The sequence below is a fragment of the Delphinus delphis genome, chromosome 13 (genome assembly GCF_949987515.2).
Source record: "Delphinus delphis chromosome 13, mDelDel1.2, whole genome shotgun sequence".
NCBI classification, from domain to species: domain Eukaryota; kingdom Metazoa; phylum Chordata; class Mammalia; order Artiodactyla; family Delphinidae; genus Delphinus; species Delphinus delphis.
Window position 1 is genome coordinate 26,954,133 of NC_082695.1, and position 9,875 is coordinate 26,964,007.

General features: G+C 62.2%; 1 protein-coding gene across 3 annotated transcripts in view; it reads right to left on the reverse strand.

Moving 5' to 3' along the window:
* The window catches only part of ARVCF (ARVCF delta catenin family member), a 36,146-nt gene extending 28,441 nt beyond the window's left edge, over positions 1-7,705 (reverse strand). For all 3 annotated transcript variants that reach the window (XM_060028566.1, XM_060028565.1, XM_060028567.1), the window contains exon 1: positions 7,526-7,705. The gene's annotated coding sequence lies outside the window, so the exon portion shown is untranslated. The remainder of the gene's footprint in view (positions 1-7,525) is intronic.
* Positions 7,706-9,875: the final 2,170 nt, after the last annotated feature.

Here is a 9,875-nt window from a genome sequence, read left to right on the forward strand (position 1 = left end):
CCCCGCAGCGCAGTCACACCACCAGCCGGGAGGCACCCTGAGCAAGGAATGGCACAGCCAGAAGCTGGCATGGCTCTCGCACAATAACACAGCGGCCAGCGCAAAGTGCCACCTGTGCGAGCCCCAGAGGGCGAGCAGAGCCAGGTCTGAACCCAAGTTCCGCCTCGTAGAATGTTATTCCTGAGAAGCATGTGCTCCAGAGTGGGAAGGGGCTGGGGGCGTCCCTGGGGCCGTGGTCTTCACTCCTGACTCTCATGTTGAGCGCCCCCACCCGGGGAATGACCCACGAGTCCAATCACAGAGACCCCTGGATGCCTGGCTGAGAGCCACCCACAGGCGAGGGCCAGCACCTCGCTCTCTGGCAACGCAGGCAAGATGCTTGCGAGGCAGGTGGACCGGCCGACCCAACCCGAACTGAGACACAAACAGGCATGTGTGTGCCTGGCCCAGTGGTGCTGCCACTGGAGGCCCTGGGGGTGCCAAGCCCGTGACCCTAGAGGAAGAGGCCCGTTCACCCCCCACAGCATGACAAAGCCACTAGGGCATGGGATAGCCCATGCCCTCCCAGCCACAGGGAGTCACACATTCACAGGCCAGATGCTGCAAAGGGGCCCAGATCACTGTGGGGGCTTCTGAGGGGCCTTCCCACAGCAGGGACCTGTTCTCAGTAACCAAGGAGGCTCAGGGGGGCTGGAGACCTGGGGAAACCAGAGCGGGATGCACACGCGCACGGGCCAGCACACCAGGGGTCCCGGGGAGGAGGCCCCGACTGTGTGGACCAACTTGCATCTGCAGGGCAAGCGCGAGGCCGCCCGTGACTTTTCAGAACAGAGACTGGTCAAGGGGAGGCCCCGACCCGATCTTCTAACAGGGCCACAGGCACCTCGAACCTGAGGATGCGATATGTCACATTTATAGTTCCTGGTGATAGAAAACATCAGTCAAGAAACTGTTCAGATACAACCATATCAACACAGTTCAGCCCTTGCCTCACATTTATGTCACAGTAAATTCTAGACGGATGAAATCTCAAGTGTAGACGCTGACCTGGAAACACCGACAGGAGAAGACAGATGTGTGTTTATCTGGCCACGTGCTAGACAACGCATGGAACAACAGAAGGATTGAAGGAGGAAGAATTCCACAGATTCCACCAAAACGTGAAAACTCTGAACAATTTTTGAACACGAAAGCCATCATAAGCAAAAATTAAAAGGCTGAAGAAAGACGGATGAAGGCAGGACCCACTCTGTGCGCAACTGCGACCCCAAGAGGTCCAGCCTCCCTCAGCCCGGGTGAGGCTGGTGGAACCAGTGCCCGCGAGGCTGTGCCTAAGTGCCTGCGGCAGACACGAAGAGTCCGTTACCACACTCGAGAAGCGCAGGAGATGGGGTAACAGGAAGAGACAGAGAGAGAGGGACAGAGAGAAACAGGGAGAAAACGAGGAGCACGAGGGAGGAGGGAGAAACAGGGACAGGAAAAGAGCAGCAAGGGCAGGCACAGCAGGCGAGGTGGTGGGCAGCCTCCCACAGACCTCATTACCTGCCATTTGGTGTCTGGTTGGCCTGCCAATCTGAGGCACGGTGGTCCATCAGAAGCTTAGGGGGGTGGGGGCAAGCACCTACCACCCTAAGCCCCAGATGCCATGCCACCTGTGCCACCAGCAACACCACGTCCCAAGGCCTGGTGCTCTGGCCCAGCAAGCCCTGGACACAGGCTGAGCCTCTTCATCCCAATCCACAAGCCCCCATGTGGCCCAGCAGTCTGGCCACTGAGATGCTTGGCCAGATCTTGGTCCTCCCACCTGCCTGGCTGGCAGGTTGCCACACCCGAGGTCCTGTGGAACACAAGAGGAAGGAGCAGGTCCCCTGCCCTCTCCTGTCTTACAGCCCTCAGCACAGGACACTCAGGCGTCTGGAGGCTCCTGAGTCTGTAGCCACTGCCTTCTCACCACCACCCAAGTAAGGTGCTGGCTGGGCCAGGCCATCCGCGCTGGACACCCAGGGACACTGAGAATCCACAGGCTGGGTGGGCTGAGCCTCCCACGGAGACGGGGCTGGGCGGGGCAGGGGCAGAGGGCCGGGCTGGGGCCTGGGCTCCCGCACTGGGGCAGCACAAGTGGCCACCACACTCTGCAAATCAGGCAACACAGCAAACTGACAGAGTGGTACCAGCAGGGCTCACTTCCCACCACACAGGGTCCTGGGGGCCACAGGGACCACTCAGCCTCCGTCCCTCCTATACTTCCTGGGCACCATGCCTCGTGCCCCTGGAGCTGTGATGAGCAGAGAAGCCCACGCAGCTGGGCCAGCACCAGCGCCCTCGCCATGATCACAGCAGTCACGGCCCCTCCCCACTCCAACAGTGGCCCAGGGTGGCTGTGTGTGCCAGAGGCCATCTGGCCCTTTCAGACAAAGCCTCCTCCCGGCCTCAGTGCCCTCCTCTAGGAGCCGCAGCATGTGGGCCCATTGCCTGTCCTGCCTGGCAGCTCAAACCTCCCTGGTACAGCAGGGACTACCCTGAGCCGGGAGCGAATCTGACGGCCTGTGCGACACCAGACACTGCCGTGCCAGGCATCCAAGTCAAGGAGGGTGTGGACCAGTCCAGCTAATGTCCTGGTGGGCTGTCCCCAGTGCACGCTTGTCCATCAAGCCAGACGTCCCTCAAGCCGGTATTTGTGGTCCATACCCAGGCCATCGGTGAATTCAAGTAGGGGTGGCAGGAGGCCCCACGTCCAGCCTTGTCCAGCCCAGGGCCCTGTGCCCACCCGGGTTGAGGCTGGCCGGAAGCACACACCACTCAGGCCACAGTCCATCCCTCCATGGACCACACCCACCGGCCCACCACCCGTGTGAGGAGGGGACGTCCCTGGAGGAGGTCAGCATGTTCAGACACCCATCCGGCTGGCTCCACATCCTGCAGGGAACCAGAGGGCACCTGGTGAAGCCAACCGGTGGGGTTAAGTCCCTTCTGCATGGGGCCAGAGCCCCAGCTGGACACTGTCATCCCTGACCCAAGGGCGCCTGGTGGTGCTCCAACACAGACTCGCTCCCACATGACCGTGCGTGTTCTCACCCCCACGCCACTGGGACTGTCACGTCTACAGTTTGCATCGGCTGCCATGGTCCCTCCTGGGCGTTTCTTATGCTGTTAACTATCTTTCAAAACCCTGACCATTTTGAGCCGATGATAATGTCTCCCTTCTCCAGAGGTTGGGTGTGCTCTGCTGTGATAAACTCCCACACCAGGATCCCACTGGCCTGTTCAGGGGGTCATGGCCCCCAGGGGTCTGCCCCCCTCACTTGCCCTGGGGCACAGGCTGCCTGCCTCTCCTGAAGCTCCCCGAGGCCAGCCCCCATCCATGTCCCTCCTAGGCCAGCAGCCAGCCTCCCAGTCCTGGACCAAGGACCATGCAGCTTCCTGTCTCGGCCAGTGGTCTGGGGACACGTTCCCTCTCCTTGTGTCTAGGTCTGGGGATGTTGCCAAAGTGTTTGTGTTGTAAAAATGAAAAACAGGGCACCACAGACAGGCTGGAGGCCACCTCCGGCAGATCACAGTGGCAGAAGCTCTCTCCCCTTGGCTCTGCAGTGTTTACCAGGTTGTTCCAAGCTTCTGTCCAACCTTCCTTTGTGGACATGGCTCATTTGCGGGCCTGCAGGTGGGTCTCTCTGCCTCACAGTAGCCCCTTCATCACGGGGAGGGGCTTCAAGTCAGGGTGGGATCATGGGGGGAGATCAAGATGCCAGGGCCAGAGGCAAGGAAGAACGGGGAGCTCAAGCCAGGCGTGTGTGTGCATGCGTGTACATGTGTGTGAGTGAGCACCTGGGAGGGGAGGCGTGGTTGGGAGTCTACCCACCCGCTGCACCCTCCCCACCCACAGCAGGACCTGCTGCTCCCACCCTGAGGTCTGAGGCTCAGGGATCAGCTTTTGCTTAGAATGTGATGCTTCTGGGGCACGTCTGCTTTTGGCTTAAACGTTCACATAGACCTTGTTCCATGGAGAACCACGTGCTTTTCTTATCAGTCCTGATAACTGCCAGCCTCTCCCCAGTGCTGGCTGTGCCCCATCATCTCGGTGACTCTCACTAGGGGCCTGGGGTCAGCCCAGGACACCATTTTACAGATGGGGAAACCAGGTCCAGGCAAGGCAGTGCTGGGCCAGGATTTGAACTCAGGTCTTCCTGCCCCTAGGACACACTCCCCCCAATCCAGCCACAGGAAGAACGTGGTTCCCGCCTCATGGGACTCCAGCAGGCCAATAACTCCACAAATGCAGAGGAGGGCCGGGAGTCAATGCCAGTGTGGGGGGCGGGAGGGCATCTGCAGGGCTGCAGGTGGGGAGGGGGCCCGAGGGAGCTTCCTGCAGGAGGGTGGGAGCAGGGGGGCAGGGAGGGTCTGGGGATGCAGGGTGGTGGTGGGACCTGAGGTGGAGTCTGTGTCCCCAGGGTGCCTCATCTCAGCAGCACTGTACAGATGGGGGGTGGGGGGAACAGAACCTCATAAGAGCCCTGGGGCCATGGAGAGACAGACGGACAGGTCTGAGATACGAAGGTAGAAGCATTGATGGGATTTGTGCTGAGAGGGTGGGGGTACCTGTCTCAGGGAGCCCTTTCTAGCATCCCTCAGAGGTGGTCCTGGCCAAGGACCCTGCACCAAGAGCCTCGGGGCCAAGGGACCCACCCCCAGCCTTGAAAAGGCCTGCTGTGTCCCCGACTGGGGCAGGAGGCCTCTGCAAGGGCTGGCCAAGAGTCAGAACAGCACAGACCACAGATGTCTGACAGCATGAGGCAGCCCCCATGTGCACACACCAAGTCTGGCGGAGGGACAGGGCCCAGGCTGGGGGGATGCTGGGCAGGCAGCTCAGGGCCACAGTGGGTGGTGAGGAGCCCGGGTGAGGGTCAGGCCGGCCTGACTGAGAGCTCGCTCTGCACTCGAGCCTTGAGTCCTGCTCCACCACAGCAAATCCTGACGTGCCCTTCCAGGCCGCTGGTCACTCTGTGCACATCTTGAAAAGGCACCACTTTGGCTGCACCCTTGTTTTACAGAGGACACTGAGGCAGAGAGAGGCACAGCCCTGCGCTGAGTGGCAGACGCAGAGACCTTGCCCGGACCACTGGGCAGTGGCAAGATGGCCTATGGGGGCCAGGGAGGCGCCTAGGGCACATGCCCGAAGGAGGACCCTACCTCCACGGTCCCTGCTGGAGCCTGTGCTCAACAACCCCGTCACCCAGCCCTCGGCCTCCCTCTGCTGTACTGAGGCGGTGAGGGCACAGGGTACTTGCCCCTCTCCAGCTCCCCACCCTGAACAGGGGGCCTGGAGAAAGCAGAACTCCAGCCTCCCAGCGGATGCCTTGGCGGGTGCCTTGGGAAGGGTCCCACCTCTGGGGGAAGCTGGGTGGAGCCAGTCTTGCTGGCCATGGCAGTCCTGGGTGCCCTCTGGTGGCTGCACTCAGCTTGTTGCTGCCTTGCTAGAGGCCGCTGGCCCCTCAGGGTCCACTGGGGCAGTGGTAAGCGCTGTGCCTCACACACACAGCCCGGCTGGGGGCCCTGTAGGTGATGTAGATGTCCTCCAGCTCTGGGCTCTTCTTTCCGACCTGTGAAATAGGCTGAGCTGTGCAGCTCTCCCATTCGGGAAGCCCCAGGAAGGAATTCCTGACCCTGAGTCTCTCTTGGTTACTCTCTGATTCTGGGGCTCCTGCAGAGTGGCTGAGGCCTCATCCTAGTCTTGATGGAAGCTGGCAGCAAGGGAACAGATGTGTTCCCCAACCCGAGCCACTGCTGGGGAAGGTCCCAGAACCCCTCGCTGCCTCCCTGGCATCCCACAGCACCCCAGCTCTGCCCCCTCCCTCCCTCTGCTGACGCCAGCCCAGGGCACATGCTAGGGGCTGGCCGAGGCTCTGTTGGGCCTGGTGTCCCCACCCCCCTCTACGCTACAGTTCTTGGCTACTCTTGGAAGTGCAGGATCCCACTGCTCGTGGTCCCAGGCCTGTCTCCTGGGATGAAGGGGAGTGAACCCACCTGAATCCTTGTGCAGCACAAAGAGGGATGGAGGTGCAGCCCCCATGGAAACTGGGAGATGCAAAGGGAGCCCTGAGAGGCCACCCTGGGGGAGGCACACAGCCCAGATTGGGGGGCATCTCTAACCTGGCAGGACTGAGGGCTGGCCCAGCTCACACAGGAGGCACCTGGTCAACAGGCACTTCTGCCCATGAGGAGAATGGGGTGACGGCTGGCCGGGTTGTGCTTATGTGACCTCCTCCCCAGGCCAGGACCAGAGTCCTGAGCACAGCAAGTGCTCTGTGCCCAGCCCTGTGCTAGGTGCCTGTGGACCTCAGAGTTGGGGGTATGGGGCGGCAGGGAACAGACAGAGTACTGTGGATGGGACAAGGCAAGGCTGGGGGGAAGCACGAGTGCCCAATTCACAGCCCCACACGCTGTGGCCAGACCCCAGGTCCAGCTCGGGAACTGCTGTGGGTCCAGCACTGTCCCAGATCCAGATACACTGAGCCCAGGACAGGTGGGACCTGCTTGGGGTGGGCAGACCTCTGGCAGCCTGGACCTGGGAGTGGAGGTTCCCAGTGCAGCCCTGTGTGTGTCCTCACGGGGGAGGTTGCCCCACAGGTGCTAAGCCGGTCACCATCCAACCCCCTGGGTTCATAAACCCTGACTCGCCGTGTGCCCTGCTCGGTGACTCGGGAAAGGGGTGTGAGTGAGGGGTTATAAAATGAATCGATTCTAAAGAATGAAACCCTTGGGGCAGTTCTTTTCTTTTCCTTGTTCCTAAACACGCCTGGGTCTAAAGGGAAAGGCCGCTGGAGTCCCCAAGTTCCGTTTCCACTGGGACACGTTATACAGACGTTAGAAACGGTGACATACTGTAATAACCCAATGTTTAATTATTTAAGATTAAAATAGGAAGGTTGGGGATCTCCGGCTGCCCGCCCAGGGTAACACCACGGCAAACCTGGGCCGAGTCCCACTACGAGTGGAGGGGACACGCCTCAGCCAGGGGACAGGGCGCAGGGGTGGCGAGGAGGGGGACCCAGGTTGGGGCTCCGGGCAGGAACCCCAGGCAGCGTTCCCTCCCTCGTCCTCTGGGCGGCGGGAGCAGCGCGGCGCCGGGACATCCCTCGGCCCGGCCGTGCCGGTGCTTCCCGGCGGCGCGCCGCCCCAGGAAAGTTCCCCTGCCCCGGGCCCCTCCGGCCGATGGAAAGTTTCCGTGGCTGAGCGGCGCCAGCTCCAGGCGCCCGGTCGAGCAGGGGGAGGACACGGCTCATGTTGGGCCGCGGTCTGAGGGGCGCGCGGACCGAAGCGCACGGCCGGTCAGGCAGGACCCGAGGCTGCGCACAAAGGGACCCGCCCCCGTCGGTCCGGGGTCTTGCGCACCGCGGCGCGGGCTCGGTGCGGGTGAAGCAGAGCCGGTCTGGACCCCCGACCTTGACCCCTGCCCGGACCTCGATTCGGGCCCCTGCCCATCCCGCAGCCCCGATCCCGGCCCCGACCCCGGTCCCCGGCCCGAGCCTACCTGGAGCGCGGCGTGGGCGGCGCCGCAGCGCGGCCCCCGCCCCAGACGGGCGTCCCCGGGTCCCTCGGCGCGCGGCGTCCCCGGTCGGGCGCAAGTGACTGTCCCGGGGCCTCCGCTCGCACCGGTGCAGGACTCACTCCCCGAGGCCAGTGCAGCCCGTGGCAGCCCTCCGCCCCTCTCGCGGCCCGTGCGCAAAGAGGGCCTGCCGGCGCGGCGACCCTCGCCCCGCCCCGCCGCCGCCAGTGTTTCCATTGGTCGGGAGGCCCGGCAGCCGGCACCGATTGGACGGGCGCGGGGAGACACCGGCTTGCCACTGGGCGCTCCGGCTGTCCGTCTCTGCCGACCACGGCCCCTCGTGGAGTAGCGGAGGCCCGGGCACCTGCCGGGACCTCTGCGGCTGAGGCCCGGGCGCGGGCCGCCCCTTCCGGCGGGTCGCCCCCTCCCGGTCGCCTTGGAGGACGTCCCCGGACCGTCCGCCCCGAGCGGGGAAGGGAGCAGGCCCGACGCCCCATCGCCGGACTCGGGCCGGGTCGCCTCTATCACCACCCCCAGTTCCCAGGTATCCTGCTCCAGCGCCTGCTGTTGGCCCGGCGCTGGGCGCCACGCCCTCCCTTCAGCGTCAGTTGTGTGTATTCCCCACTATCCGCGAGGGAGCGTTCTGCTGCCCTCACATTTTACAGACGGGAAACTGAGGCTCAGAGAGGTTCTCACTAGCTTTAGGTCACCGGGGCTCCAACCCAGTCCATCTGACTCCGGGGCCTGGGCGCTCTCCCACTCTCATTGCCCCAGGGTTCCCACTGTGGAGGCCGGAGTGGGTGGGGCTGGCAGTTTTTCAAGGGTAGAAAGGGACCCCTCGGTGAACAGCGGTTTTCCTCCTCGGTCAGGGATAACTCGACAGACACCGTGGGCTCAGCCCATCCTGCAGGGCCCCAGGGACTGGCCTCCCTCACGCGGCTCACCGAAAGGCCACAGGTCTGGGCCTGGGGAGGAGAAGTTTGTGTGTGCATTTTCCCCGCTTTCTGGTGTCCATTTCCTCCACCCTACCTGGGGTCATGCAGGATCCCTGTGGGGCTCAGCCACCCGAGTTGGGTTTAGCACAGGTTACATTTCCCTGCCAGGTGGAGAGCAGCCGCCTGGTCCCTGCAGTGACACAGGGCACACACATGACCACAAATGGGACCACAGCCCTAGGCCAGCTCCAGGTAACTTTGGGGTGCAGGGGGCACCAGTGTGGATGCTGCCCAGTGGGGCTTGTTTCAGGGGGTCCCTGACCAGTGACCTTGGCTCGTGCGTGGTTCTAAGCCGTTCTTGCTCTGGTTGCACCTGGAGATGACCAGATCCTCAGCTCACCGTATTCCCCAAGGCTGCACAGAGCCACATGGCCCACCACAGTGCTAATTGGGGGGACCGGGGGGGAGAGACATTCATGTCTTATCCACCCACATCAGGGGTCCACTGTGTTCACCCAGAAGTTCCTTGGTCAGAACGAAGAAATGGAAATGATTTGGGGCTAGAATTCACCACTGGTACCACATTGGGTTCCCCTGTACCCTGACATACATGACAAATCAACCCCCAGCAGCCACTCAGAGCCAGGCAGCCACAGCCAACTGACTGGAATTGGCACTGGAGGTGTCACCAGCACTAGAAGTGACAGCCATTTGGCACCCTGGCACAGGGATATTGCTTGAAGCTCTGGGTGGGCAGAATGAAGGGTCCCTCTCCAGAACATGGCAGACCCTTTCCTGTATTTAGGAGTGGATTTAATTAGCCCAAAGTTCTCTGTGGATCTCTCCAAGGGCATTGGGCCCTGGTCCTCCTGCGGCCCCTCCTCTCATAATGACCTTGTGGCCCAGCACCACCCCTTTCCCACACACTTGCTGATGGTGGCAAGAGGGGCTGGACAGATCTCTGCTGAGAGGGCAAAGGGGAGAATTGTGTACCAAGATCGGCCCAAGGGAGGACTCCCTCCATCCCCCCTCATCCCTACCCCCACCTCTCCTGACAGGCTTCCAGAGACCTGTCTGCTTTCAAGCTGGCTCACCAGCTGCACGGAGGGTCAGGGCAGGCAGTGCCAGTTCCACGAGGACCCACCATGACCCAGGCTGCAGATGGGGGTCAGAAACAGAGTGCAGAAGAGATGGTCTCTACCCCTAGACCACTGCCACAGGGCCCAGTAGCCTGGTCTCCTCCATTTTGCCCTCTCTACCTGGCTTCTGGCCAACTGTGTAGGGACATACCTGGGGCATGTGAGAAAAGCTGCAGGGAGAAAAAGGTTTCAGCCAGATATTAGGAGGAACTTCCCAACAGTTGCAGATGCATGAGATCAAAAGGGTGACCACACAAGGTA